Source organism: Petaurus breviceps, unplaced genomic scaffold, assembly GCF_028583685.1.
Source record: "Petaurus breviceps papuanus isolate PSGF00001 unplaced genomic scaffold, PetGlider_PUasm1.0 185, whole genome shotgun sequence".
Classification (NCBI taxonomy): Eukaryota; Metazoa; Chordata; class Mammalia; order Diprotodontia; family Petauridae; genus Petaurus; species Petaurus breviceps.
Window position 1 is genome coordinate 25,676,689 of NW_027185797.1, and position 24,904 is coordinate 25,701,592.

The window sequence follows — 24,904 nt, forward strand, 5'->3', positions numbered from 1 at the left end:
AACATTTGATTTTAAAACTTTGAATCTCAGATTCTTTCCCTTCCTCCTTGTCACCCACCCTTACTAGGCAGTTCAATATAGGTTGTATATGTGTAGCTATGCATAACATTTCCATAGAGGTTATATTGTGAAAGACGACTCTTTCCCTCCATCCTATCCCACCCCCTCTTGTTCTATTCTCTACTTTGATCCTGTCCCTTTTCAAAAATGGATGCCTCCAACTTCCCTCCCCCACAATCTGCCTTCCCTTTATCATCCTCCCTCTCTCATCCCCTTCCCCACTACTCTCCTGTAGGGTGAGATACCCTATTTAGTGTGCCATTCCCTCCCTAAGCCAAATTCAATGAGAGTTAGGCTAACTCATTCCCTTTCACCCTCCTGTTCTTCCCCTCCATTGTAACCATTTCCCCTTGCATCTTCTATGAGAATTTATCCCATTCTGTCTCTCCCCATCTCTTCTCATACCTCTTAATTTCACACTTTTAAGTATCATCCCTTCCTATTAAATTGGTTCTGTGCCCTCTGTCTATGCATACCTGTACACATACATATACACATACCGTGTTTCCCTGATAATAAGACCTATCCCGAAAATAAGCCCTACCCCGAAAATAAGCCCTATTGAGATTGCTACTGTAGTGAAGGTGATCCCCTGCGCTACATTATGGTACCCTCTGTATGTACTGTCCCTCCCCCTGCTGAAACGCATGCCGCGCTCAGAGCTGCATCCAATCAGCGCTGCAGCAATGAGCGCATCATCCTGTTCTTCCCCAGTGATTTGCTTATTGAATAAAGGTACCATTTTTTTGTTCATATTTACCTGTTTATTAAAATTGCTGTCAATGTTCATTAAAATAAGCCCTCCCCTGAAAATAAGCCCTCTGGTGTTTTTCTGTCCAAAAAAAAAAAATAATAATAATAAGACAGTGTCTTATTATCGGGGAAACACGGTACTCACATATGTATTCATACACCCATATACCTTCCTATATAGACATATATGTGTACGTATACACAGAGACACACACATATATATATTTCTATTCCCTTGAACTATTCTCATACTGAGAAAAGTTTCATAAGTTGCAATTATGGTTGTTCCATGTAGGAATGTTAGTTAATAGGTCAACTTTGGTAAGTTCCTTATGATTTCTTTTCCCTGTTTGCCTTCTCATGCTTCTCTTGCTTCTTGTATCTGAAGGTCAAATTTTCTATTCAACTCTGATTTTTTCATCATGAATGCTTGAAAGTCCTCTATTCCACTGAATGACCATATTTTCCCCTGAAACATGATACTCAGTTTTGCCTGGTAGGTGATTCTTGGTTTTAATCCCAGCTCCTTTGACCTCTGGAATATCATATTCTAAGCCCTTCCATCCCTCAGTGTAGAAGCTGCCGGATCCTGGGTTATACTGATTGTGTTTCCACAATATTCAAATTGTTTTTTTCTAGCTGCTTGTAATATTTTCTCCTTGATCTGGGAACTCCAGAACCTGGCTAAAATATTCCTAGGAGTTTTCTTTTTGAGATCTTTTTTCAGAGGGTGATCGGTGCATTCTTTCAACCTCTATTTTGCCCTCTGGTTCTAAAACATCAGGGCAATTTTCCCTGAGAATTTCTTGGAGGATGATTTCTAGGTTGTTTTTTTGATCATGGCTTTCAGGCAGTCCAATAATTTTTAAATTATCTCTCCTGGATCTACTTTCCAGGTCAGTGGTTTTTCCAATGAGATATTTCATGGTCTTCTATTCTTTCATTTGTTTGGATCTGTTTAATAGTATCTTAATTTCTCATAAAGTCACTAGCTTCTATTTGCTCCAAACTAATTCTGAAGGAATGATTCTCCTCAGTGAGCTTTTGAGATTCTTTTTCCATCTGGCAAATTCAGCTTTTTAAGGCATTCTTCTTGAGCCTCTTTTGCCATTTCAGTTAGTCTGTTTTTTAAGGTGTTATTTTCTTCAGTCAGGCTGTTGACTTTCATAATTTTTTTTGGATCATTCTCATTTTTCTTTCCAAATTTTTCTCCATTTCTCTTATTTGGTTTTCAAAATCCTTCTTAAGCTATTCTATGGCCTGTAACCAGCTCACATTTTTCTTGGAAGCTTTTGGTGCAGGAGTTCTGACTTCAATGTCTTCCTCCTGTCACATGCTTTGATTGTTTTTGTCCCCAAAAAAGGAATCCAAAGTCAGACTGCTGTGCTTGCTTTGCTTCCTTTGCTTGTTCATGTTGCCATTCAATTACTTGGTTTTTGAGCTTTTTACCAGAGGAGAATTCTGCTACCAGAGAGGGGAACTTTGTCCCAATAGCTGGGGTTTTCTCAGCTGCTGGAGCTATTGGCTGCCCTCTCTGAAGCTTCCACTGGCTCTGGCAAACCGGTCATATACCGTAGGACCTCCACCCTAGACAGTGATCCAGATCCAAGGAGGTTAAAGCAAGAGTGATTACCCGTCAGACTTGTCACTTGGTCCCCCTACAATCTGCAGGCCAGGAGCTCTGAAGCAGCCATGCAGGGGCAGTTGCACAGCTTCCATGTGTCTCAGAGGCTTCTCCCTCCAGGGGGCAAAGGCCGGACCACACTCCCTGAACTCCAGGTTCCTAAAGTCCACACTGCACTGACCTCTCACTTTAACCTTAGCATCTATGGGTTGATAATCTTATTCTAATAATTAATTCTCAATAAATCTGATCAGATAATTAGGTAGGCATAAACAAAAGGTTTACAAAACCATTTTAAACAGTAAATAAATTTACTATTTTATTGAAACACAAAGTAATTGCTGCTGCTTCCCTCTAGAGCTCCTGGCCCTCTAAGACCAGACCTTAGATATTATCTGTCCTCATCTAAAAGTAATCATTTGTTCTAGGAATGTGATTTTTGTGGTTGTTATTCTAGAATATTTTCAGGTATAAAATCTAGTTTACTGGGTGAAAACTTCCAGGATCATTACTTCTTTTCCTTTTTAACAACTTCAGCATACAACTATCCTTGTTCCAGTTCCTGGAAAATTCACAGGTGCTCCAAGTTCAACAAGGTATGGCCTACTACACCTTCACTCCGGTCCCAGGGATTTCTACCTGGGCTGCCATCAAGGCAGGAGCATTCTGAAGTAGATCCCCCTCTGGCCCCCAAAATAAGAGTCCCAAAGCTGGGTGGATGCTCAGAGGCTGCCATCTATACCAAAGTGAGAGGCCTGCCTGGTTTCCAGGCCTCTACCCAAAGGGAATGACATAGCTGGAGAGCCTAGCCCACCTCTTAGGAGCTGCTAGAAAGCCTTCCCTGAAATCAGGCCCAGCCCTGCCCTGCTCCTCCAGCCACCCATCTTCTTGCGGGGGTGGTGGAGCAGAACCACTGCAATGTCTCACAAGTTGCTATGGTCCATCCCTCAATACTTCTCTGGGCCTCAGTTTTCTCATCTACTTCTCAGTTCCCCTTAAACACCCCCCAGATTTCTAGTACCCTCATTAACCCTACTGCCTTCTCTGCAAAGCCCAGGCAAATGGTGGTGAGGTGGACAGAGAGAGCCCCAGAAGGCAGGAAATCAAATGGAATGTCAGGCTTATAGAAGGGAAAATAAATATTAAAATGTAGTATACAAGATCAAAACAAAACTTCAAAACATCTACCAGGAAAATACTATTACTATTTACTGACATCCTCCACCAAAGTTCTACCTGGACATTTCAAGCAGGAGCAGAAGGTGATCTTGGGTTTTCAAAACCTCTGCAAATCCGGCCTCAGACACTTAACTCAAAAAAACTAGCCGTGTGACCTTGGGCAAGTCACTTCACCCCAACTGTCCTACCCTTCCCCTCAAAAAAAAAACAAAACTCTGCAAGCTGGAGGGTGTTCAATACTGCAACCCCGGCAGTCCTTTCTGTCAAAGGAAATACCCCAGCTGCCCCAGGGAAGCACTCATAAGCACTTTCCCTCTTCATTAGCTTGCTTCCTTTGGCAGCCATACATTTTAAAAAGGTTTTCAAAGCACATTCTACACTTATTACAAACTTCCTTTTAAAAAGTTGTCTACTTTATTAAATGATCATATAAAAATAATTCAAATAAGTCTGATAATCTCATTCTTCTGCTCAAAAAACTTCAGTGACTCCCTATTACTTAGAGAATGATCCCACAATGACCCCAAATCTACCTTTCCAATCTTGTTTCATTGGACACTCCCCACGCCCCTTTAACTTCCCCTGGTTGCAGATAAAAGGGACTCTAACAGCTATTTCCTAATACCTTAGCCTGCCCGCCCTTCCCTGCTTCAATCAACAAAAAGACTTCTTACTATATGTTAGGCACTGAAGTAGGTATTGGATGGAGAAGTCTTACACACACACACACACACACACACACACACACACACACACACACACACACACGCCAGTCACATCTGACTCATGACCCATCTGGGGTCTTTCTTTCTTGGCAAAGATACTGGAGTGGTTTGCCATTTCCTTCTCCAGTTCATTTTACATATCAGGAAATTGAGGCAAGCAGGGTGAAGTGACTTGCCCAGAATCACAGCATGTAAGTCTCTGGGACCAGATATGAATTCAGGAAGAGAAGCTTTCCATCCATGGTGCCACCTAGCTGTCCCAAGTAATAAGTATAGTGAAGGCAAAATAAATACAATTTAGTTAAATACCAGGTAGGCAGAAAGGGAGAGGATGACTAGCTGGGGGCTGAAGTACTCGAGGTTGAAGAAGACCTATTAGGAGACAAGGAGTCCTTATGTGGTGCACAGGAGTTGGCCAGTGCAAAGACACAAAGATGGTGGGTGGAGAGCAGTGTTTGAGGAAGAGGAGGCCGAAGGCTTTAAATCGAAACCAGAGTTTCTAGAGGCAACAGGAAGCCATTGGAATGTAATGAAGACAAGACCTGGGGAAAGAAAAGCTGCCTGGAGAAGAAATGCTAGAGTAGGGAAGAAATACCTAAGCCCAAAAGCCAGTCACCAGTGGAGAGTGGTTCAAGGATATGAAGGGACAATTCGTAGAACAGCCACTGACAAGCAAACCACTCCAAACCACTAATAAGAGGAATACAAATCAAAACAAACCTTGTTTTGTATCACTCAGAAAAATGGCAATTCAGTTACCACCTCAGACACCAAACAGGAATTTTATTAAGCACCCATTATTGCCAATGTAAGAAACAAAATATACAAACTTAAGTTTTTCTAAAGAAAAAAATTTCCTTATCAGTAAATAAACATTTATTGAGAGCCTACTATGTGCCAGGAGCTGTGCTAAGCAATGGGGATACAAAGAGGCAAAGGACAGCCCCAGCTATTTTCTCAGCCCATTCTGTCCTCTTCTCTTGCCTGTCTGAAAGGAGGGAAGCCAATAAACATCCTACTATGTGCTAAGTTCTGGGGATACAAAAAGAGTACAGCCCCTGCCCTTGCGGAGCTCAAACAAGCTGTGGACTACAGGACAGGAAGGGAAGAATTAAAAGGAAGCCAACAGACTGATGAGGGAAAGGAGGTTTCCTGTAGAAGATGGCAAAAGCGGAGAGTCTGGCACAGGGACACACTCCATGCCTGGGATGAGATCCTGTGCAGGCCCCGCTGGGCTCCAAGGCACCAAGTGCAAGGCATTGTGCAGATCACTCCCTGCTCCTCCTCGTCCCTCCCTTCAGGGAAGCCTGCTTTTTCACTGTTTACCCTTCTGCCATGATCACATTCCACCTCAGACCAGACTTGTTTGCAAACATATTCACCATTTTCTAAGGCTTGTTTTTGCATCCTTTGTCCCTAGCATAGGACCTTGCACCAAAGAGGCAATAAATGTTATATTTTTGTTTAACAGAATTGGGATTTGCATTGCAACACCAAAAACCTCCATTATAATTAGTTTAAATGGATGCTGTGCCAGTCAATCACGTGGTCAGAAAGACCTCAATGAACTGTCATCCTGCCTAGGACAAGTCACTTCACCTCAGAAGTGTCGGCAAATAAGGGAAATTCTGGGCCAATGGCAGCTGGGAGGGGAGGAAATGCACCGCCTGGGGTGGGGGTGGGGGGTACTGCCAATCATGGGTCCTAGGACACCTTCCCCCATTCCCCAGAAGGTCTTGATTCATAGTTCCAAGCTTGAGATGGGATGAACTCCTTTTCCAACTGAGTCCAGGCCTCACAAGGGCCAGACTGCAAGGGTAAAGCTTCTCCTTCTACCACTAAATACAACCACTGCTGTGTATTTCAGTTCCCTAGGTTCGGGTTATGCAGCCCTTTTTCCTGACAATCTCAAGATCCAAAATTACTCAACCCTGGACAGAAGCCCATTCCTTCAAATCCTTTTAACAACTGAGGCCAAGGAAGTGATCCCAAGCAGCACTATTTTGGGCAGCAAAAAGTTAGCAACAAATTACCCAGGTATTAATTGAGGAACAACTAAAAAACTGCAGTAGTATGTTAATGAAATGGAATATTACTGTTCCAGAAGAAACAAAGTTTTGAATATCAGAAAAAACATATGAAACTTGGTACCTACTCACTGGCCTCCCCAACCCCTAGGATCTTTGGCTGGATTATTTCATCTACTCCAACTCATTAAAAAACACCACTACCTTGTGAACAGCAAAGTATTTGTTCTCTCCCATACTGTCAACCTTTATGACTATAAACATGATCTTTTCTGAGTAAAAACCCTCCACCAAAATGGAATTTTTCCTTGTAACAAGTTAAGAAAAATCCAACCAAGAAACTAACCACCTGATAATACAAGCATCATCCTCCATAGATCTCTCCTGCCAAGAGGAAAAATAATGGTTTCCTCCTCATTTCTCTGGATTCAGCATCATTTCAGTCTTTTTCATTTACCTCACAGGTAGCTTTGTGTTTTCATGAGGAACTGAATTTGATGGTCACTGAGTTGTACAGAAGGCACTCTGAGTAAGGGGAGGCCCATAATTCCATGCCTGGCCAAAGTCAGATCATGCAGATTGGTGAGCAGCACAATCACAGCCTGACCCCAGGGCCTTTGACTTCAAAACCCTTTCCTACAATGCCACAGAACTTCACCCAAAAATACAACTGAGAGGATAAGTGGATGACAGCACATTGTGAATGATGAAATGGGGTGGCAGGGAAGTAACATCAAATCAATTCATTAACCACTATGAGCCAAGCACTGTTACAGGCACAGCAGACAGAAAAACAAAAAGTTTCTGTCCCCAGGAGACAAGTAACAAGAATATACAGAATAAATCCAAGACAATTGGTAGAAAACACATGCTTTTTTCTAGACCTCTGCAAGTGGCCACATAGGCTGAACAGGGAAGGAATATCTCTAATCCAGGGTCCCAATCACAGGGGCAGACCTCTGGTGGGGGATTTAAAGGGCACCGTACATAAGAAAGGTCTCCCTGGAGCCCCGAGTCTCTGAGCTCCGGAATTCCTCTGGGACCTACTGAAGGACTGACTGATTGGTAGATACACAATCTCAGGTGAAGATCCTACCTTCCCTATGACAACCATCAAACTATTTACAAGTATGAAGATTAAATCTGATGGGATGAATTATGTAAATTTGTTACTATCATACCATGGGAACATTTATTTTGGATGGAAAGGGGATAGTAATAAGGCAATGTGATATAAAAGACTAACATATTATGATATAAAAAACTAATAGGCTTTAGAAACTGGACCTCGGTCTAGATTCTTAGCTCTGAGGGGGTAAGTCACTTAATCTCTCTTCATTCATCAAATGAAGGTATTTGATTAGATGATTTCTAAGTCTCTGAATTGTATAATTCTACAAGGTCAGGTAGTTGAACCAAAGACATAAATACTTGAGCTGCCCTTATCCTCACACAGGGATAAGCACATGACTGTGCCTTTGCCTTCACAAAGGGGGAAGGGAGAAGCAAACAGACATATACTGATAAGCCAAGTTACATTTCTGTCCAATTAAACCAATGTATTAAAAGGGGGTATGGGCTGATTTTTTTCTTGACTCTAAAATTAACTCAAACCACTAATAATGAATTTTTCTTATGGTTTATAAATTAAATCAGGAGTTCTTAACTTTGTTTTGTAAAAATATTTTCATAAATGTATTTCAATATAATTACAATTATTGTATTGTTTCTCTGAAAATGGTCAAAGGGTTTTTAAAAAATTTCAAAGGCGTTCAATAATACAGAAAAGACTCAATTTCTGACTTAAAGGCTAGCCAAAATACTACCAATGACTGCATTAATCATTAAACCTGGGGCAGAGTTGGACTAATTAGAACTCAAAAATCTGAATCTAGTTCACCCCTTCCACACATACACTTGAATAGGACATTCATGCACTCTTCAGCCTACTGCTGATCACCTTCTGAGCCTCAGTCTCCTTTTCAGGCTCTGATCCAACTCTGTTGTATTCAAAATATGAACTTTTTTTTTGGAGGGGAAAGGCAGGGCAAGTGGGATTAAGTGACTTGCCTAAGATCACCTGGTTAGTGTTAAGTGTCGGAGGCAGGATTTGAACTCAAGTCCTCCTGACTCCAGGGCCGGTGCTCTATTCACTGTGCCACCTAGCCACCTAGCTGCCCCTTAACTATTACTTTTAAAATGTTGTCATTATAAAGCCCGGAATCTTAAAAGATAAAAATGACAGAATAAGCAAGGCTAGACAGAAAGCAGTCTATGGAACTTTGTTTCTAACTTTCAACAATATCAGAAAATGACCTGTGGGCACTACAATAGCTACAAGTGAAGATTGCTTTTTAAGGATTCCAGTGTAATCTGAATGCGTCTTAGGCCTTTGCTTTGTTCCCATCTTTGCGAAATACACAGGTCCCAGTGATAAGAAAAACTGCCAGACTGGAGGGGACAAAGTATCATTCAGATCAGAGTTTGCTAATAAATCACATTCTCCCTCTCCCCAAAGTACATACAAAACTTGAATAGTCTGGAGACTTGAAATAGAATCAAAGCAACACAAAATCTGTTGAGGAAACATGGAATTAAGAGAGCAAATGAATGGGGATAGCAGCCCCATGATGAAGAATATTTCATCTAAGGTTCTCCAAGGAGGGGAAAAAAGGGCTTTAAAATGCACACTTTATAAACAAACTGGTCAAAAAAAAATACACAAAAACAAACCAAACCTGGAAAAGAGTTTAAATTTTGTAGAGGGAAGAGATCAAAGTCACCTCCTACTTAATTATTTTTTAAAATGAGAAATAGCTGAGAGAAGAAAAGGGAACATGATAAAGACATCACTGTAAAAACATGGCACACTGGGTGCCATGGGACACAGTATGCAGGAGGGAGAGGACCTGGGGGGCGGGGGCAGGGAGCTCCACACACTCATACTCCCCCCCCTCACAGACACTGACACAGACACATCCAGGACTTGAGAAACCACAGGGACTACAGGGGGTGTAGTCTACAAAGTTTTCACTGAGGTATGAGAGGTTAACAACATCAGGAGGCCAAAAAACCTGCCAGTTGGATTTGGTTGAAATACTTACCACAGAACTACTGGCTCCAGGGAGAATATAGGTAGCAGTGGTAGAAAAGGAGGAGGAAACCCCATACAAATTCTCACTGCACTCCAAACCAAAAGTGGAGGCCTCTTCGGCAATGGGGCAGATGTTCCTGTTTCTGCTCCCAGGCTGTGTTTGGTCACTCCAAATTCACCCTAGAAAGTCTGGTCAGCTTTTTCTATTCCATAGAAATGGAATACTGGGTATGGAGGGAAATAAGGCTCAAGTAGCTTATCCAAGTCCTTTTCTTTTTCATTTTTGGAGGGGGGAGGGCAGGGCAATTGGGGTTAAGTGACTTGACCAAGGTCACATGGCTAGTGTTAAGTGTCTGAGGCCGGATTTGAACTCAAGTCCTCCTGGCTCCAGGGCCAGTGCTCTATTCACTGTCACCTAGCTGCCCCAAGTCCTTTTGTTTTCACTGAGGCTGTAACTGATTCCCCCAACCAGCTGAGAGCTGACTAGGCTCACTGTTTCCTTCATCTCTGAATGCCACTTATTCTGGCTTTGCCTCATTAGAATTACTAAGTAATGAATTATGAAAATATGTTGATAACTTTTTCTGTTGAAAATTTCATAGCTGGTGATAGGGGCAATTACTGTTTTCAACAAAGTATAAGTATCTAATGAAGGAGCACAGTAAAAAGAATTAGCATGCAATTCTGAAAAGTTTCCCCACTTCACTCTCCCTTTCTTGAGGATCGGAACGGAAGTTAAGAAATCTATCATGTGTGAATATACAGTATATTTTCAATTATTACCAAAAGTGCCAAGTTTTAAATTTAAGATAAACAAGCCAGATATCGGATCTCTCCTTGGAACACTGTACCAAGAAGGAACCCACATGGGATTTTCACATCTAAGGTTCAAACCTTCTGGCATATGCCACACTTTAGGTAAACCCCCACGCAAGTTCAGACGTACAAGACAAATTCCTACAAATGCCAAATCTTATTTTAAAGACCCTGGAAGAACCTCAGTAGCAAAAACTGGACAACCAAACAACTTCTCAGAAATACTGTGATTGCTTAAGTCATCATCTTGTCAAAACGTAGTGTTGTACCAATGTTCCCTCTCTCCTGAGGGGCCTTTTAAAGTAACTAAATAGTGACCAGACTTGACAATTTGGACTCCTTTTTCTCACATAAACTTCCCTACTAAGGTTGTGTTCCAATACATCCCGAGTGTTCATCTCTTCCCTTAGAGATCAGAGAGTTGTCCAAGGTTCACCCCCACCCCAAAGAAGAAAAGGTGTGCCCAAAGGCCCCTGACAAGCTTGGCCTCTTCATGTGAGCTCTGAACGATGCCAGGTTATTTTAAGTCTCTATTAGTTTTTAATTATATTTTAATAATTACTGCCTATACCTAGCAGTAGTTTTCCATGCTATGAATGATTTAGAGAATTTTTTTTTAAAACAAAATACAATCCCAATGCAGAGGGTTTCAGTGAGCACATCTCTGACTTTCACACAAGGTGCAGCCCTATTTTACAAATCAAAAGGATGTTTCTATTTAAATTGTAACCAAATTTCTGGTACAAAAACCAAATCATGCTTTTAAAATTTGCAAGTGGACAACCTCAGTAAATGGGGAGGAACCATACCTTCCTTCTTGGTTTGCTTTAGTTTGGAAATTCTGACTATTTAGATGGCCAAGAGTTATGAACCATTACAACAAATTACTCAATGCAATGATTTTTCCTCTGGTCGTTTTTGTCAAGTAAAATTGTTTGCTGTGAGATAATGCCCAAACGGTTTTATGATAGGACAAAATGTTAACAACTCAGTTCCGAAGTGTTGATTCCAACCTCAAGGACAGAGATACTAAGGTCCCCTCTGGCATGGAGGTGAGTGCCACTAAAGGCAGGCAGGCCTAGTGAACCAACTGCATTCTTCCTTCCCCAAGAGACAGTCTTCTTGAATAAGTTGCTATTTAGTCAGCAGAGCTGCCAAGGACAGACAAAACCTATTCTTGTTCAAGTCTTGGTTATCAGAAGGCAAAAAGTGAAGAGCCAACTCCAATTCTTCTGGCCTTGAGTTGGAATGAGGTCCCTATTAAATTCCACAAACACCACATGTTAACAAGGATGCAGAGCAAGGGTTATTACAAGGATACAGCTCGAGGGTAACTGGTGTGGGCAGTGGAAGAAGGGAGGAAGAAGGGCAGAAGCAGCCACCAATCTCCCGAACCTCACCCTCACTTCAATGCCCCCAGAAACCAAAGGAGCCCCTGCCCAAGGCTGGTCTGTAAAACAAGACCCTAAGGCAGCAGATCCCTTCTCCTGGCTACTCCATTCTCTCTGCTTGTCCTCTGAGCTGTCGGACTGACCCAAGCCTGTTTCCTTTGCTGGATCTTCAACCAAGTCCCTCCCAGTAACAGGGCTGTCATGGGCCCTCTTCTCCCTTCATACTAATTCTCTTGGTGATCTCATCAGCTACTGACTTGCCCAGCTCTTCTATCTCCAGCTGCGCTGCCTTTTAAGAATCTCAAACTGGAGATCTCCGAAACATCTTAAAATGAACATAATCCAAAAGTGAACTTGTTTCACCACCTCGAAGCCTCCCTTCTTGCTAACTGCCCTGTTACCGTAGACTAGGCTACCAGCGAATATTCCAGGCACCCAGGCCCACACCTTACCTGACCATCCTCTACTCCTCGCTACATACCCTGAAATAGGGTAGGGTTCTCTGTCCGCCCCCATCAACGGTCTTCTAAAGATAAGTCTATGTCAACCCCCACCCCACCCCATTCCATTAATGCCAATGGATCAATATAACTCTGTTTAGTTTTTGGCTCCTCCCTACCTTTCCAGGCTTCTTACCTCCTCATTCACATCCTAGCCTCCCCCTACCATTCCAAGTCTTCTCAAACACAGCTGTCAGCCAGCCCCTCCCACATAGTCATCAATCCATGAAGGACTAGCCTTTCGGTTCCAGGACTCCCACCTCCAAGCATTTTCACTGGCTTCTGGCCCATCCCACTCCCTCCCCTTCATTTGCCCCTCTGGACTTTCCTGGCTTCTTTCAAGGGCCAGTTAAAGTCCAAGCTTCTACAAGAAGCCTTTCCCATTCCTCCTTAATTTTAGTGCCCTTCCCTCTGCCCTCTGGGGCCACCCCCAACGTACCCTGTACATGCCTTGTCTGAATACAGGTGTTTTCCATTGTCTCCCCCATTAGACTATGAGCTCCTTGAGAGCAGGGATTGTTTTCTGCCTTTCTTTGCCTCCCTAACATTTAGCCTAGTTCTGGCATGGTAGTGACTTAGTAACTGCTAGTGACAAGTAGACCAAGTTCTATCCGTTCATTAAAGATTTAGATAGCTATGTGACCAAAAGTGACAATTACCATCTACAAGAATGTGATTGTTCTTGCATCTAGATCAAGTAAAAAAATTAAGTTTTCTAGGAGAGCAAGAGTTCAATTAAACACATGGACTGCTAGTCTAGGCTTCAAAGAGTCATTACAATGGAGAGAGTGCTGAACTGGAGTCATTTAGACCTGAGTATTCAAACTTATTAGGTGTATGACCCTGAGCAAGTCAATTAACTTCTTCTGAGCCTCAGTCTCCCCAACTGTAAAATGGAGATAATAATAGCACCTACTTTACAGGGTAGGTATAAAGATCAAATAAGATATATAAAAGTGCTGTGAAAATCTTTAGGTGCTTCGAATAATATAGAGCAAATGTTCACTTCAGTAACTGTACTTGTTGGTAATGAGGCAAGACAGAAAGAGTGAAAATGAGCTACATCCATAGAATCACTGTGGAAACTCAGTTCCCCCTCCCCCCTTTATGGAATATTAATTTGCAAGTAACCTTTCCTAGCCAAGCTGCAGAGATGCAATGAAGTATCCAAAAGGCAGAAAGCACAAGCAGGGACTGTGGGGATCCCCTAAAGGCTTCCCATAGTGGCTCTGGGGCTAACTGGACACAGTGCAGCCCACCTGCTAGAGGCTCTGAAAAGTTAGTGCATTAGAGAAGGGATTCAAACCCTGGTGTCCTCAGACTCCAGAAAGCAGGCTTCTTTCCACTGCTGCCAGCCTGCTTTTAAATATTTAGGAAATTCATAAAGCTATACCAACTAGCCTACAGCATCTACAGCTATAGCAGTTCATAAAATTTTAATCACGACAACAACACAATATCGTACTTTAAACAGCCCCAAATTTCAGTTCTCCAAATCCCATTTCTAGCCAACTTTCAATTTTCCAGGGACTCATGATACAAATCTCTTGCTTCTCCTTCTGTCTGTATTTTTCCTATTAGCATCTGCATCAGATGCAGAGGGAGAAAAAAGGTGATTCCAGTGAAAGCTGCCGACTGATGAGTAACATCCACTTACATTCCCATCAAGTTTTCTAACTACGTAGAACTTTCTCCTATATTCTTAGCTGATCCTCACACAAGGAAAGGGGGAGAGAGGAAAAAGGAATTAGAAAGATGAGAAAGGAGCCACAAGAACGTGGCTAGTACAGTAAATAGTACCCTCCCTCCCTCTGTCCCTAGGGAATTCAAGGGAAGAGTCAGGTCTCCAACCTGTATCTTTTGACTTCAAGTCCAGGGATATTTCCATTAAGTAAATTATAAAAGGTCTTGGCGAATAAAAGCAGTTGGCTAAAAATGGAGCCTCAGGTTAGGTTCGAACCATCTTGTTTCTCTTTACTATGTAATCAAGGATTAACTAACTAGTAGTAGAGGAAATAAAGTAATCCCCAAACTGAAGTGACCTGAATGGTCACTTGTACAGTTTCTCTGAAATCTCCAACAAATAAGATCTCTCAAAGCTGCTCTAAAATGTTGGATGCAAACAAATCAAGACACTCAAGATGGAGGCATACAAGGATTTGGGAGGAGGGCTAAGTCAGCCACTCTAGGCTAAAAACCAAATGTCCCTTATGTGTCACTTTTAAAGAAAAATGTCTAAGTGACTTAAATTGAGGCTGGAGGGACGATGGGGCACCAAATTCCTGGCTGCAAGATACGACTGCTCTGAGCAGCTAAGTGGCACAATGGAGAAGATCACTGGACGTGGAGTCAGAAAGATGAGTCCAAATCTAGCCTCAGACACTTTCTGGCTGTGAGACCCTGGGCAAGTCACTAAACTTCTGTCTGCCTCTGTATCCTCATCTGTAAAATGGGGATAATAGCACCAACCTCCCAGGTTTGTCATGATGATCAAATGTGCTGAAAACTGTAAAGTACCTGGCACACAGTAAGTTGGCTATCATCACAAGGATCAGCACACCTGGATGCAGGAAGAGCTCAGCTCAAATCTTACTGACACCCCTTTGAATAGGGCAGAAGAAAACCCTGGGGGGATTAAGCTGCTAGCACAGGTATGATATTCTCAAACCATCTTTAATGTTGACAGACACAAAGAATTTGCTTTGGCATACACCAGAAATCCAGTATCTTACCTACATATAGGTCATTTTGCAATAGCAATGTTAATATCATAACCAAACTCCATCACACCCCCCACCCCCCCCCCCCACAGGAATATCAATCTCCAGAGAAAGAAATGTAGTCTAATTATGGAACCACTCCATGTCATATTTCCACAGAACCAATTTGTGGCATTAGGTATTTGTCTGCATTTGGAATACAGCAGGAAACAAAAAAGGCAGCCACAAAACATGAAATTAAATGAACTTTTTTCTGCACCATCCTCAATTCCCATAATCATACTTCAATTTTTTTTCAGTTATTGCTACTAACAACCTTGTTTATTGAGTTTTTCAGCCCACAGAAGTTTAGAAGAATCAAATCATAAGAGGTTGTTTAAAAAAAAGAGGGTTAATACCTAAAAGTCCTGGCAGCTGACCATGAGGGACAGAACCTAGATCCTTCTTAAGACACAAAGTGCAGATAAAACCTCAATAAGCACCTCAATCTACAAACACCTTCACCATCCTTAAAGATACCACTATATGGCAGCACATCGATGATCATGAAAACGATTCACCAAAACTAGGTTAAATCATGTTCAGCGTACTGTTTAAGAAGAGAAGGTAATGCCTTTAGTCTTATTTAGTTTATATGAATACATTCTACAATACTACAAGCTGTAGTCACATGACTGGCAGTCAGTCTCAGGCCACTTTCTAACTGGGTAAACAAAATCACCACTTCTGTGGGTCTAAGTTTCCTCATCTGTAAAGAGGGACTATTTCTTACACCAACTGCTTCAAAATTCTATTATGCATATATTTTTTTAAAAAAGCAAAACTTTTCAAGGTATTAAAGGCTGCCTATATGCAACGGAATGGTCTAGGTACAAAGTGGAGAGAGAAGGAAAGAAAGCAAAGTAAGAAATAGTCCCTGCCCTGGAGAAACTTGCATTCTGCTTGGGAGGAAAAAAAGCCCACAGCTAAATAAATAACTTGCAGAGGGAGAAGGCACTGATAACTAAGACCAAATACTTCTCATTGGAGGTGAGCCCAGAATGCATTCCAGGCCTGGGTGAATGAATGCACTGAGTTGTTCAAGGAATAACTAGTAGACAAGTTTGTCTGGAATGCACTGTGCTAGAGTGGGAGTAACAGGAAATAAGGTTGAAAAAGCAGAATGGGACCGTATTTTTGGAGGGCTTTAAATGCTGGGACAAGAGAAATTTGTGTTTTATATTTAGAGAGCCAGCAATGTTTTTTGATAAGGGAAAAGAAATCAGATCAGGGATTTGGGAAACTAGTTTTTGGCTACTTTATGTAAGATGGATTAGAAGGGGAACAGTCTAGAAGAAAGGAGGCTGTGCTGCCATTGGAAAGAGGAAAGGTGATAAGGGAATCTGCCATATGGCAGGAGAAAGGCACTGATGCCAAAGGATTTGGATATGGTGAGTCAGGGAATAGGAAAAGTCAAGGTAGTGAACCTGAGTGACCTCAAGAGTGGTGGTGGTAACTCAACAGGAGCAGATAAGCTTGAAGGAAAGAAAGAGGGTTTTTTGGGGGGAAAGATCAGTTCTATTTCAAACATGTTGAGCTTGGTAGAACATCCAAGGATAGAGTTCAGGGAAGAAATCAGGTCTGGATATATACATCTAGGACTTATTTGCTGAGAGATAATGGAACTCAGAAGAGCTAATGAATCACCTAGAAAGAAGTGAAAAGAAAAAGGCCCTAGTGGGGGCATCCAGACTAAGGAGTCAGGACACAGATGACATAACCCAGAAAAGATGAGAAGTGGTTAGAAAAGTAGGCAAAGAAGAGGTAGAGAAAGGGGAGTTCACAGAACCAAGAGCTGTACAGAAGTAGAAGGTAGTCTTGGAAAGGCAATGAGATTTAGCAGTTGGGAGCATTGGTAAACCTTGAAGAAAAGAGTTGATCCAAATGGTGGATTCAGAAATCAGAATAAGGGAGTGAAAATTTATTATTGAGTGAAATTATGGTATCTGAATAACTCAATGACATGTGATACTTCAATTCCCAAAAGATCTCCAAGAAGGCATTAATGGATATAGAACTTTCTCTAACAGAAATGTCTCTATTTTTGAGCTCCACATAACAGAAAATAACATTTTTTCTGACACAAATTTGATTATCCAAAATTTCATTAAATATTTGCTAAGTGATGGTCCTGTCCATTTGTCAGGTGACCTATTTATCATGCTGATAAATAGTAACTTGTATTATCTGTGCTATCATAAATATTCTTGGGTTTTTTTTTTTTTTGAGGGCAATTGGGGTTAAGTGACTTGCCCAAGGTCACAGAGCTAGGTTTTTGTGTTAAGTGCCTGAGGTCAAATTTGAACTCAGGTCCTGACTCCAGGGCTGGTGCTTTGAGCCACTCCTATCATAAATATTTTTAACTAGACACTTAAATATTGTTGGATTTTATTGGTTAACTGCTACACAGAAATAGCTAAAATATTTCTGGGAAGGACAAATGTTGACAGATCTCCAAAATACTTTGAATCTTTTCAATGGGAAGAGAAGCAGGAAGCCAACATTTAGTTATGGAAAGATTCTCGGTTTGAAATTCTTTTACAGGACTCATCGAGTGTCCGGGGAATGACCAACCAAGTTGTCTCAGGAGGTGCAAAAATACTTAAGAGCCACAGGCCTAAACAGCTGCAAAGCCTTATCACTTGGTGAATGCCAACATTACTTTAAGAGGTTGTAACCCACCTTCCTTTGAAGAAACTCTTCTGGACAGTCATGAAGCACTTGATCAAAACTAAAACTCACCTCTCCCACATCATTACCCTAAGAACTATTTTAAAAAGTCAAATAGTAAGACTTTTATTAACTGTATTTAAATACATTTGTGCCAAAGGGCTAGAAGCACAAATATGCCCTCTCAGAATTAGATTATGGAAATCTTCACACAATCTTCCCTCTAACTGTTGTAATTTGTAATCAATCCAGACCAGGAGTGGGGAACCTGCAGCCTTGAGGTCAAGGGTGGTCCTCTAGGTCTAACCCTAATCCAGGCAGCACTTGAGGACCTAGAGGATCACCCATGGTCTCGAGGCTGCAGGTTCCCAATCCCTGGTCTAGACTGAACACCATGTTTATTATTTGCATAAAGCAAATATTAATCTGTATAATACAGCAATAAACTTCTGTTTCAGCAAATATTTAAAATATAAAAATTCAGCTGATGGGAAAAGGCTTGTTTAAAAAAAAGCATACTATCTGTATAACAGATGGATTGAAAATTATTTCTCAAAGCATTAAAAACACTATGTTCAAATCACTGCAAATTCCACAAAAGTAGGTTATTACTCCATAATACATTTTTTTAATTAAAATTTTGAATTGTCATAGAGCTCATTTTAGAGAGAAGTAAAAACATCCAAAAAATAAAAACCAAAAGCTGACCAAACTTTGTCTGTACTTTACAGTCATGGAAGAAAGAAAGAGTTATGGCTGGGTCCTGTGTAAGAAGCCTGATTTGTTTATATTCTTTCATTTTGCTGACCAATACTATAGGACAGTTCAAGTGGTTTTAGACAAAGTCAGGCAGTATGGTCAAATGTGTTCATGGACAATCCACAGACATAAGAAAACGTGTTATAAAAGTAGTGAGTGACACAGAAATTCTAAAATACAAATTTAACCAACAAATTCATGCAAAAGAATAAGATAAAATCTATACTTGTTCGATATTTAAACTACACTTTAATTTTTAAGTACTTAACTGTGAAAGATATACAATCCATTAGAGACTGCATGTGTTAATAGATAAGATCCATCTACAATGTCAATTTAGACATATGAACATTGAAAACTTAGATCTCAGGAATAAACACTGTTCACTCAATAACATAACTGAGTCAAGGGCTTTGCTGTATTAAAATTGCCTCCATACTTCCTTCTGGATCATTAAGCCACTTTGAAATCTCATCTGGTAAGCAGATCAATATATATCAAGTCATTGATCTTCATAGAAACATTGAAAAATTAAGTTAGTTATCTAAAACATTCTCTTGAAAAGCCTTTAGCTGAGCAGAATGCCTGGCATAGTAGGGTCTAACTATCTGTGCATCAATGACAAAACCCTCCCCTTTCCCCTAAGTAGAGGTGGGGTGGGGGTGACAGGAGATTGGCTGCAGAAACTGTGCTTTCTGTGGAGTTGCTGAAGCAGCCTGTGAAAAACCACTTCATTATATTACATAGGATTATATCTTATTACAGAAATTTCTAAAAGCAAAAACTCTGACATTGACGGGGGACAGAGTGCCCCTGACAACACTGCTACCTAAAGAAAATAATTTAAAGATAAAGACTCCTTGGGAACTTGTGTATGGGTCATGTTTTGCCCATAGTAGGCTCTTCACAAGTGTGTGCTGAAGCAGCTTTCTCCTTGCTCTGCAGTCTGAGGTGCCAGATGTCAGAATAGTGAAGCCTGGGCTAGCCTGTCCCAAGAGCTCCCTCACAAGTGATGAGCAGTTCAATAATAGGAAGGAAATTATGATCCTATAAAAATGCATCTCAACGATTAAAAGAGACCAATCTGTCTGGATATACAGATTCCATTTTAAACTGCTAAGTTTTAAGAATAAGGATTCTTTGGTAACTCTTGGTAGAGGAGATTCTAAGCCATGCTGTTTGGCTAACTTGCCCAAGCAAGCTCCCAACTAATCACAAAGTGACTGCTCTGAAAAATCTATTTGAATTTCCTTCTCTTTTAAGCCTGAATGTGAACTGCAGAAGCTGCAATTATTCACATTATAAATCTCATACTCATAATGGGTTTCACATGAGTTTCATATGGGATAAAGATGACATAACAAGAGAAAATCAGTTTTACCTCTTCTGTCTATCAGTTCCTGAACAGTTTTGGCTTATAACTTAGAAACATAAATATTAAGAGCTAGAAGTGATTTAGACAAACTAGCCAATGTTCTCTTTTTATAGATATGTAAACTGAGGCCCAATAAGGTTAAGTGATTTAAATGCCCAGGGTCCTGCCTCCCCATCTAATAATCCAAAAAGTTATCCATTTTGGTAGAATCTGCCCCATAAACTGGAAAGAGAAAAAAGATTCTTTATTTCATTTCTCTACTTTTAGGCAGAACCCCACTGAATTCTTGGGGAAAGGGGGGGGGGGTGTGGTGGGAGTGGGAGTGGCTAGGCCTGTGATCTCACCAATATAAAGCAGCCTTTTTTTTTTTTTTATATGTTCTGGACCAGTCTGGCTGTCTGGCCAAGCCTATGGACCATTAGGTGTCATCATTTTTGAAGCAACATGCCATAGGACTGACAAGGAAACCAATTCTATTGGAATATTTATTTTAAAAGCTCTATAACCCCAGGTTTCTTTAAGAATTCCAGGTGCAGAGAAAGCCTAGTGACTGATGGCCATGGTCACATGACCAATATGTGTGAGAAGTTGGCCTTGAACTCAGGGCATCTGGAGGCCCAGGCCTGCTCTGATTCCACTACACCTCCCAAATCCATCTAACAGGGAGAATTACTCAGATGACAGAGTAGAACAGGAGCCCTGGGTTCCCAGTCCAGCTTTCACTGATTAGCTATGTAACCTGTGTAATCCCAGGGTCTCAGCTTCATCTGGGTAAAATGGGAAGGAAGAGTGAAGAAAAACTGCTGAACTAGCAGTTATCTTCAAGGCTCTGAGACTTGACTCTGCACCTGCCCTCAGTCAAGAGTCCATGCAAAACTGGGTCCAGCACTCCTCAGTGTAATGAAAATTCCTGTAGGTCCATTTTTCTTTCTGTCCTCAACAGAAAATTAAGGGAGGTCCTGGTAATAGGAGGTTGCCAAAGATTATAAAAGTCAAAAAGAAGTAAGATTCAGGTTCCAGGCCCCTTTGAAAGGCTGTATGGATTCACACTCTATTATGGAATCATAACAGATTTAACAGCCTGAATTTCTTGGGTACTTTATGGCTACAAAACATTTTACAAAATTTAATACTTTGAGGTAATTGAAGTCTTCCTCACCTACAGCATTTTTCCTCAGGCCCAGGGTAAACTTTAACTAAAGCTTACTTCACATATTAATACTTGTTCATAACCTAATACAATCCTGGGAAGTCTAAAGCTGCTTACACATATTCTGTGGTGTGAGTTTGTACTAGCTCAGAAAGATCTCTTCCGCTTCTGGTCAATAAGCTATCGACCACACATTTTCAGTAAGTCTATTTGAAAAGTTTCTCCCTCTCCAACCATCCTCCTCACAGCTGCCAAAATGACTTTCCTCCTTTATGGCAGGGAGGGATGGAGGGAATATAGCACCTACTGTGCCAGGCACCGTGCCAAGGACTTCACAAATTATTTCATCTGATCCTCATAACAAGCCTGGGAAGGAGGTGCTGTTACCATCCCCACTTTACAGTTTAGGAAACTGAGACAAAAAGAGGTTAAGTGCCTGACTCCAGAGCGCTCTAAGGCCGCTTTAGCTTTTGCCTTGGGGCCCCACTACTCTGTTGCTGAACTTGCTGCCTCCCTAGGATAGACATAAGCCCCTTCTCTTCTTGGCATACAAAGCCCTTCTCCAGCCTCAGTAGCTTTGAATGAAGGCATATCCCTTCAGCCTCTGCCACTAGAAATCCCTGGTTTCCTTCAGGATGAGGCTCAAAGGACACCTTCCTCATGAAGCCTCAGACAACTTGCCCTGCCCCCTCCACTACTTCAATTTGTATGAATTCTTTATGTATGTATAGTATATACATCCACATGTGTTGTCTCTTCCCTTAAAAGGGAAGCTCTCCTGAGGTCAAGAATTGTTTTCCTTGCCTTTCGGTTTAGCACAGAGTGCCAGCACACATTTCACTGGGGCGGCTAGGTGTTGAAATGAACAGAGCACCACCCCCGAGTCAGGAGGACCTGAGTTCAAACCAGGTCTCAGACACTTAACACAAAAATACTAGCCATGTGACCTTGGGCAAGTCACTTCACCCCAATTGCCCTACCTTCCCCCCTCTAAAAAGAAAAAAAAGGTTATACTATCATCAAGACCATCTGGTATAGACTAAGCAGAGAGACCGGATCAATGAAACAAACTAGGCAAGGGAGATTAAAAAACAAGAAAACTCAATAACCTGGTGTTTGATAAAGGGGAAAACAAAGTAGGAAGGGGAAAAACTCCTTATTCAATAAAAGCTGGTGGAAAAACTGGAAAGCAGTCTGGCGGAAATTAGATTTACACCAACACCTTAACCAGTGTACTCCACAATACACAAGGATATGTGACCTTAATATTAAAGATCATACCATACAAAATTTAGAAGAGAAACTGATTGTATACTTTTCACAGCCTTGGGTAAGAGATAAAGGCAAGTACAAAAGATAAAATAGGTAACTGATTACTTGAAACAGAAAAGTTTCTGCACAGACCATATTAATGCATCCAGGATAAGAAGGGAAGTGGTCAAATGGGAAAAAAAACATCTGCCTTAAATACCCCTGATAAAGGTTTGGTATCCAATATGTTTGTATAATGTCTATATAAAACTAATAGCCATTCCCTAAATGGTCAAGGAATAAAAAAACAGTTCTCAAAAGAATTACAAAGTATTCACAACCAAATGAAAAAATGTTCCAAATCATTAATAAGAGAAATGCAAATCAAAACAATCCTGACCTTTTACCTCATACCCTACAAATAGGCAAAAATAACCAAAAATGGCAACAATGATTCACTTTTGGAGGGGTTGTGGGAAGGTAGGCCCACTAATACATTGTTGGTGGAGCTGTGAAGTCTTACAACCATTCTGGAAAGCAATTTGGAATTATACAATTAATGGGACTAAAATGTCCATATCCTCTGAGCAATGGATTCTATTACTGGGCTTATACCCCAAGGAAGCTGATCCATTAGGACAAAAAGGCAGCATTTTTTTCCTAATAGCTAAGAATTAGAAACAAAGTAGATGCCTATCAATTGAAGAATGGGTAACCATAATGTGGTACATGGATGTAACAGAATCTTACTGTACTGTAGGAAATGTTAGATGACTACAGAGAGGCAAGGAAAGATCTCCAGGAACTGATGAGGCAAGAAACCACATAAGCAGTGACCAAAATAATGTAAATGGAAAGAGCCACACATTGAAAAATCAAAGGTAAATGAGACAAAAATTATAAAAATCAAGACTTGAATGAGGAGGGACAAGACACATACCCCCTCACACACACACACACACACACACACACCCAAAAACCCCTTCCTGGAAGTAGGTCCTTAAGTGGCACACATTATGGGTATTTTTGAACTTTTTCAATGTATCAATTGTGTTGATTTTTTTTTCCTTCTCTAACAAAATACTCTCATATGTCATAAGAGATGGCCATTCTGGAGGTGAAGGGGGTAGGGTAATTATGGTGATGTAAGAAACAAGTCAAGAAAAACTTGAGCTATGATACATGCTTAGTGTTTGATTATCTGATTACCAGTTCAACTAAATGATCAGTAACATTCCATTATACAAATACTATTAACATATGCATTCTAGCAAATTAAGGAAGACTCATCTATAATGAACCCATTTCCAAGACATGGGAGCAACATTTTGTTGCCTTAGTTCCACCAACAATCCTTTAGCAAGTAGGATGGGTCACTGTCAGGAGACCTTTCATTTTCCAACAGTTATTCTTAAAACTAAAGTTATCCCCAGAACTCTATCTTCCCTTCACAGGCAGGCATGCAAGTTCCTTACCGAAAGCAACCACAATTCTCCGCCTAACCCCAATTACCCAAAAGTCCCACACAAGAGAGGGGGTGGGAAGGAAGAAGGGGGTGATCCTCTGCTTTGACGGTTTTTCCACGGCCCAAGTTGGTTCAGTACCCTCCGTTTTAATTCCCCAATTTTGCTATGTTTCTAAACTTTTGGACTCGGAATGTAATTTAATGTCTATTAAACCACTCCAGCTAGACAGTGAAATTGTCATAATGGAAGCCTCTTTCTAATCAGAATCAAAAAACTTGAAAAAAGATTAACTTGATAAAGTACTGTCCTTTTAAACTCCTACTTTACACCTACAACTCCTGACAGAAATACAGTAATTGTCAACTTCAATCTACTATCCTGGGCGTAATACCTCTGCATTATTTCCTAATGTAATTAAATTATGGGAACAGCCACCGTGGTACCAGAGACGTCTCTGGTGGTCAAAAGTATTTTTTTTTCCAAGAAAAAAAGACAAAAGTCATTCCAAACCCAGAAAGTCACAAGATTTCATTTATACAGGAAAACTTTTTAAATAATAATTCTATTTAGAAAGAGAAATAACAGGATTGAGCCCAGCACTTCCCTTTCGAACTACACTAATTTGAAAACTGAAACTGAAAACCAGCTCTATACTAGCCTCTTGTGTATACTACAAATAAATTCAACAGGTTTTAAAGCTTCTTTTCTTATTTCCTCCACAATCAGAAATGCTTCCTGGCTGATCCACCTTCCTCTGCCACATTTCTCTAACAGATACATCACACATCTTTGTACTTAACACCTTTTTGTGACAACACCAAAAATTTCCTCTTCCGGTGGTCTCAACACACACGGGTTCAACGGCTGTTGGTCGTTTTGAAACGGAGCCCAACACCGCAGAAGGCTACGGACAAAGGATATTCCACTTTCCAGGAAAGTCTCACCCCCTCCTTTTCAATGATTCCCACTTCTGCTCAGGGTGCACTGAGTCGCCTTGCCAGCTAGCTTTTCCCGTACACCCAGCACTCGCCTCGGGTCAAAGGCACCAGAAACAAGGACTTCCAGAATTGTTCTCAGAACGCTGGAGAGACGGAAAGCGCAGCTTCACGCCAGCCCGTCTCCTGCTCTAAATAAACGCACCAAGGCACGGGCCGCTCGAGTCTCAGTTACAGGGCTGGGCAGACACCGGCGGGGGATCCCGCGGCCCGGGCCGCCAGGACCAGCGGGGGTCTTGGGGGAAGCCCCCGCCCACTGCATTGTCCGGTCATCGCACGTGACACCGGCAGGAAAAGTGCCAAAGTTCCG

At 41.2% G+C, this 24,904-nt stretch overlaps 1 protein-coding gene across 1 annotated transcript in view; it reads right to left on the reverse strand.

Moving 5' to 3' along the window:
- Positions 1–24,904, reverse strand: part of RPL14 (ribosomal protein L14) — a 264,687-nt gene that overhangs the window by 195,920 nt on the left and 43,863 nt on the right. The window lies entirely within an intron of this gene.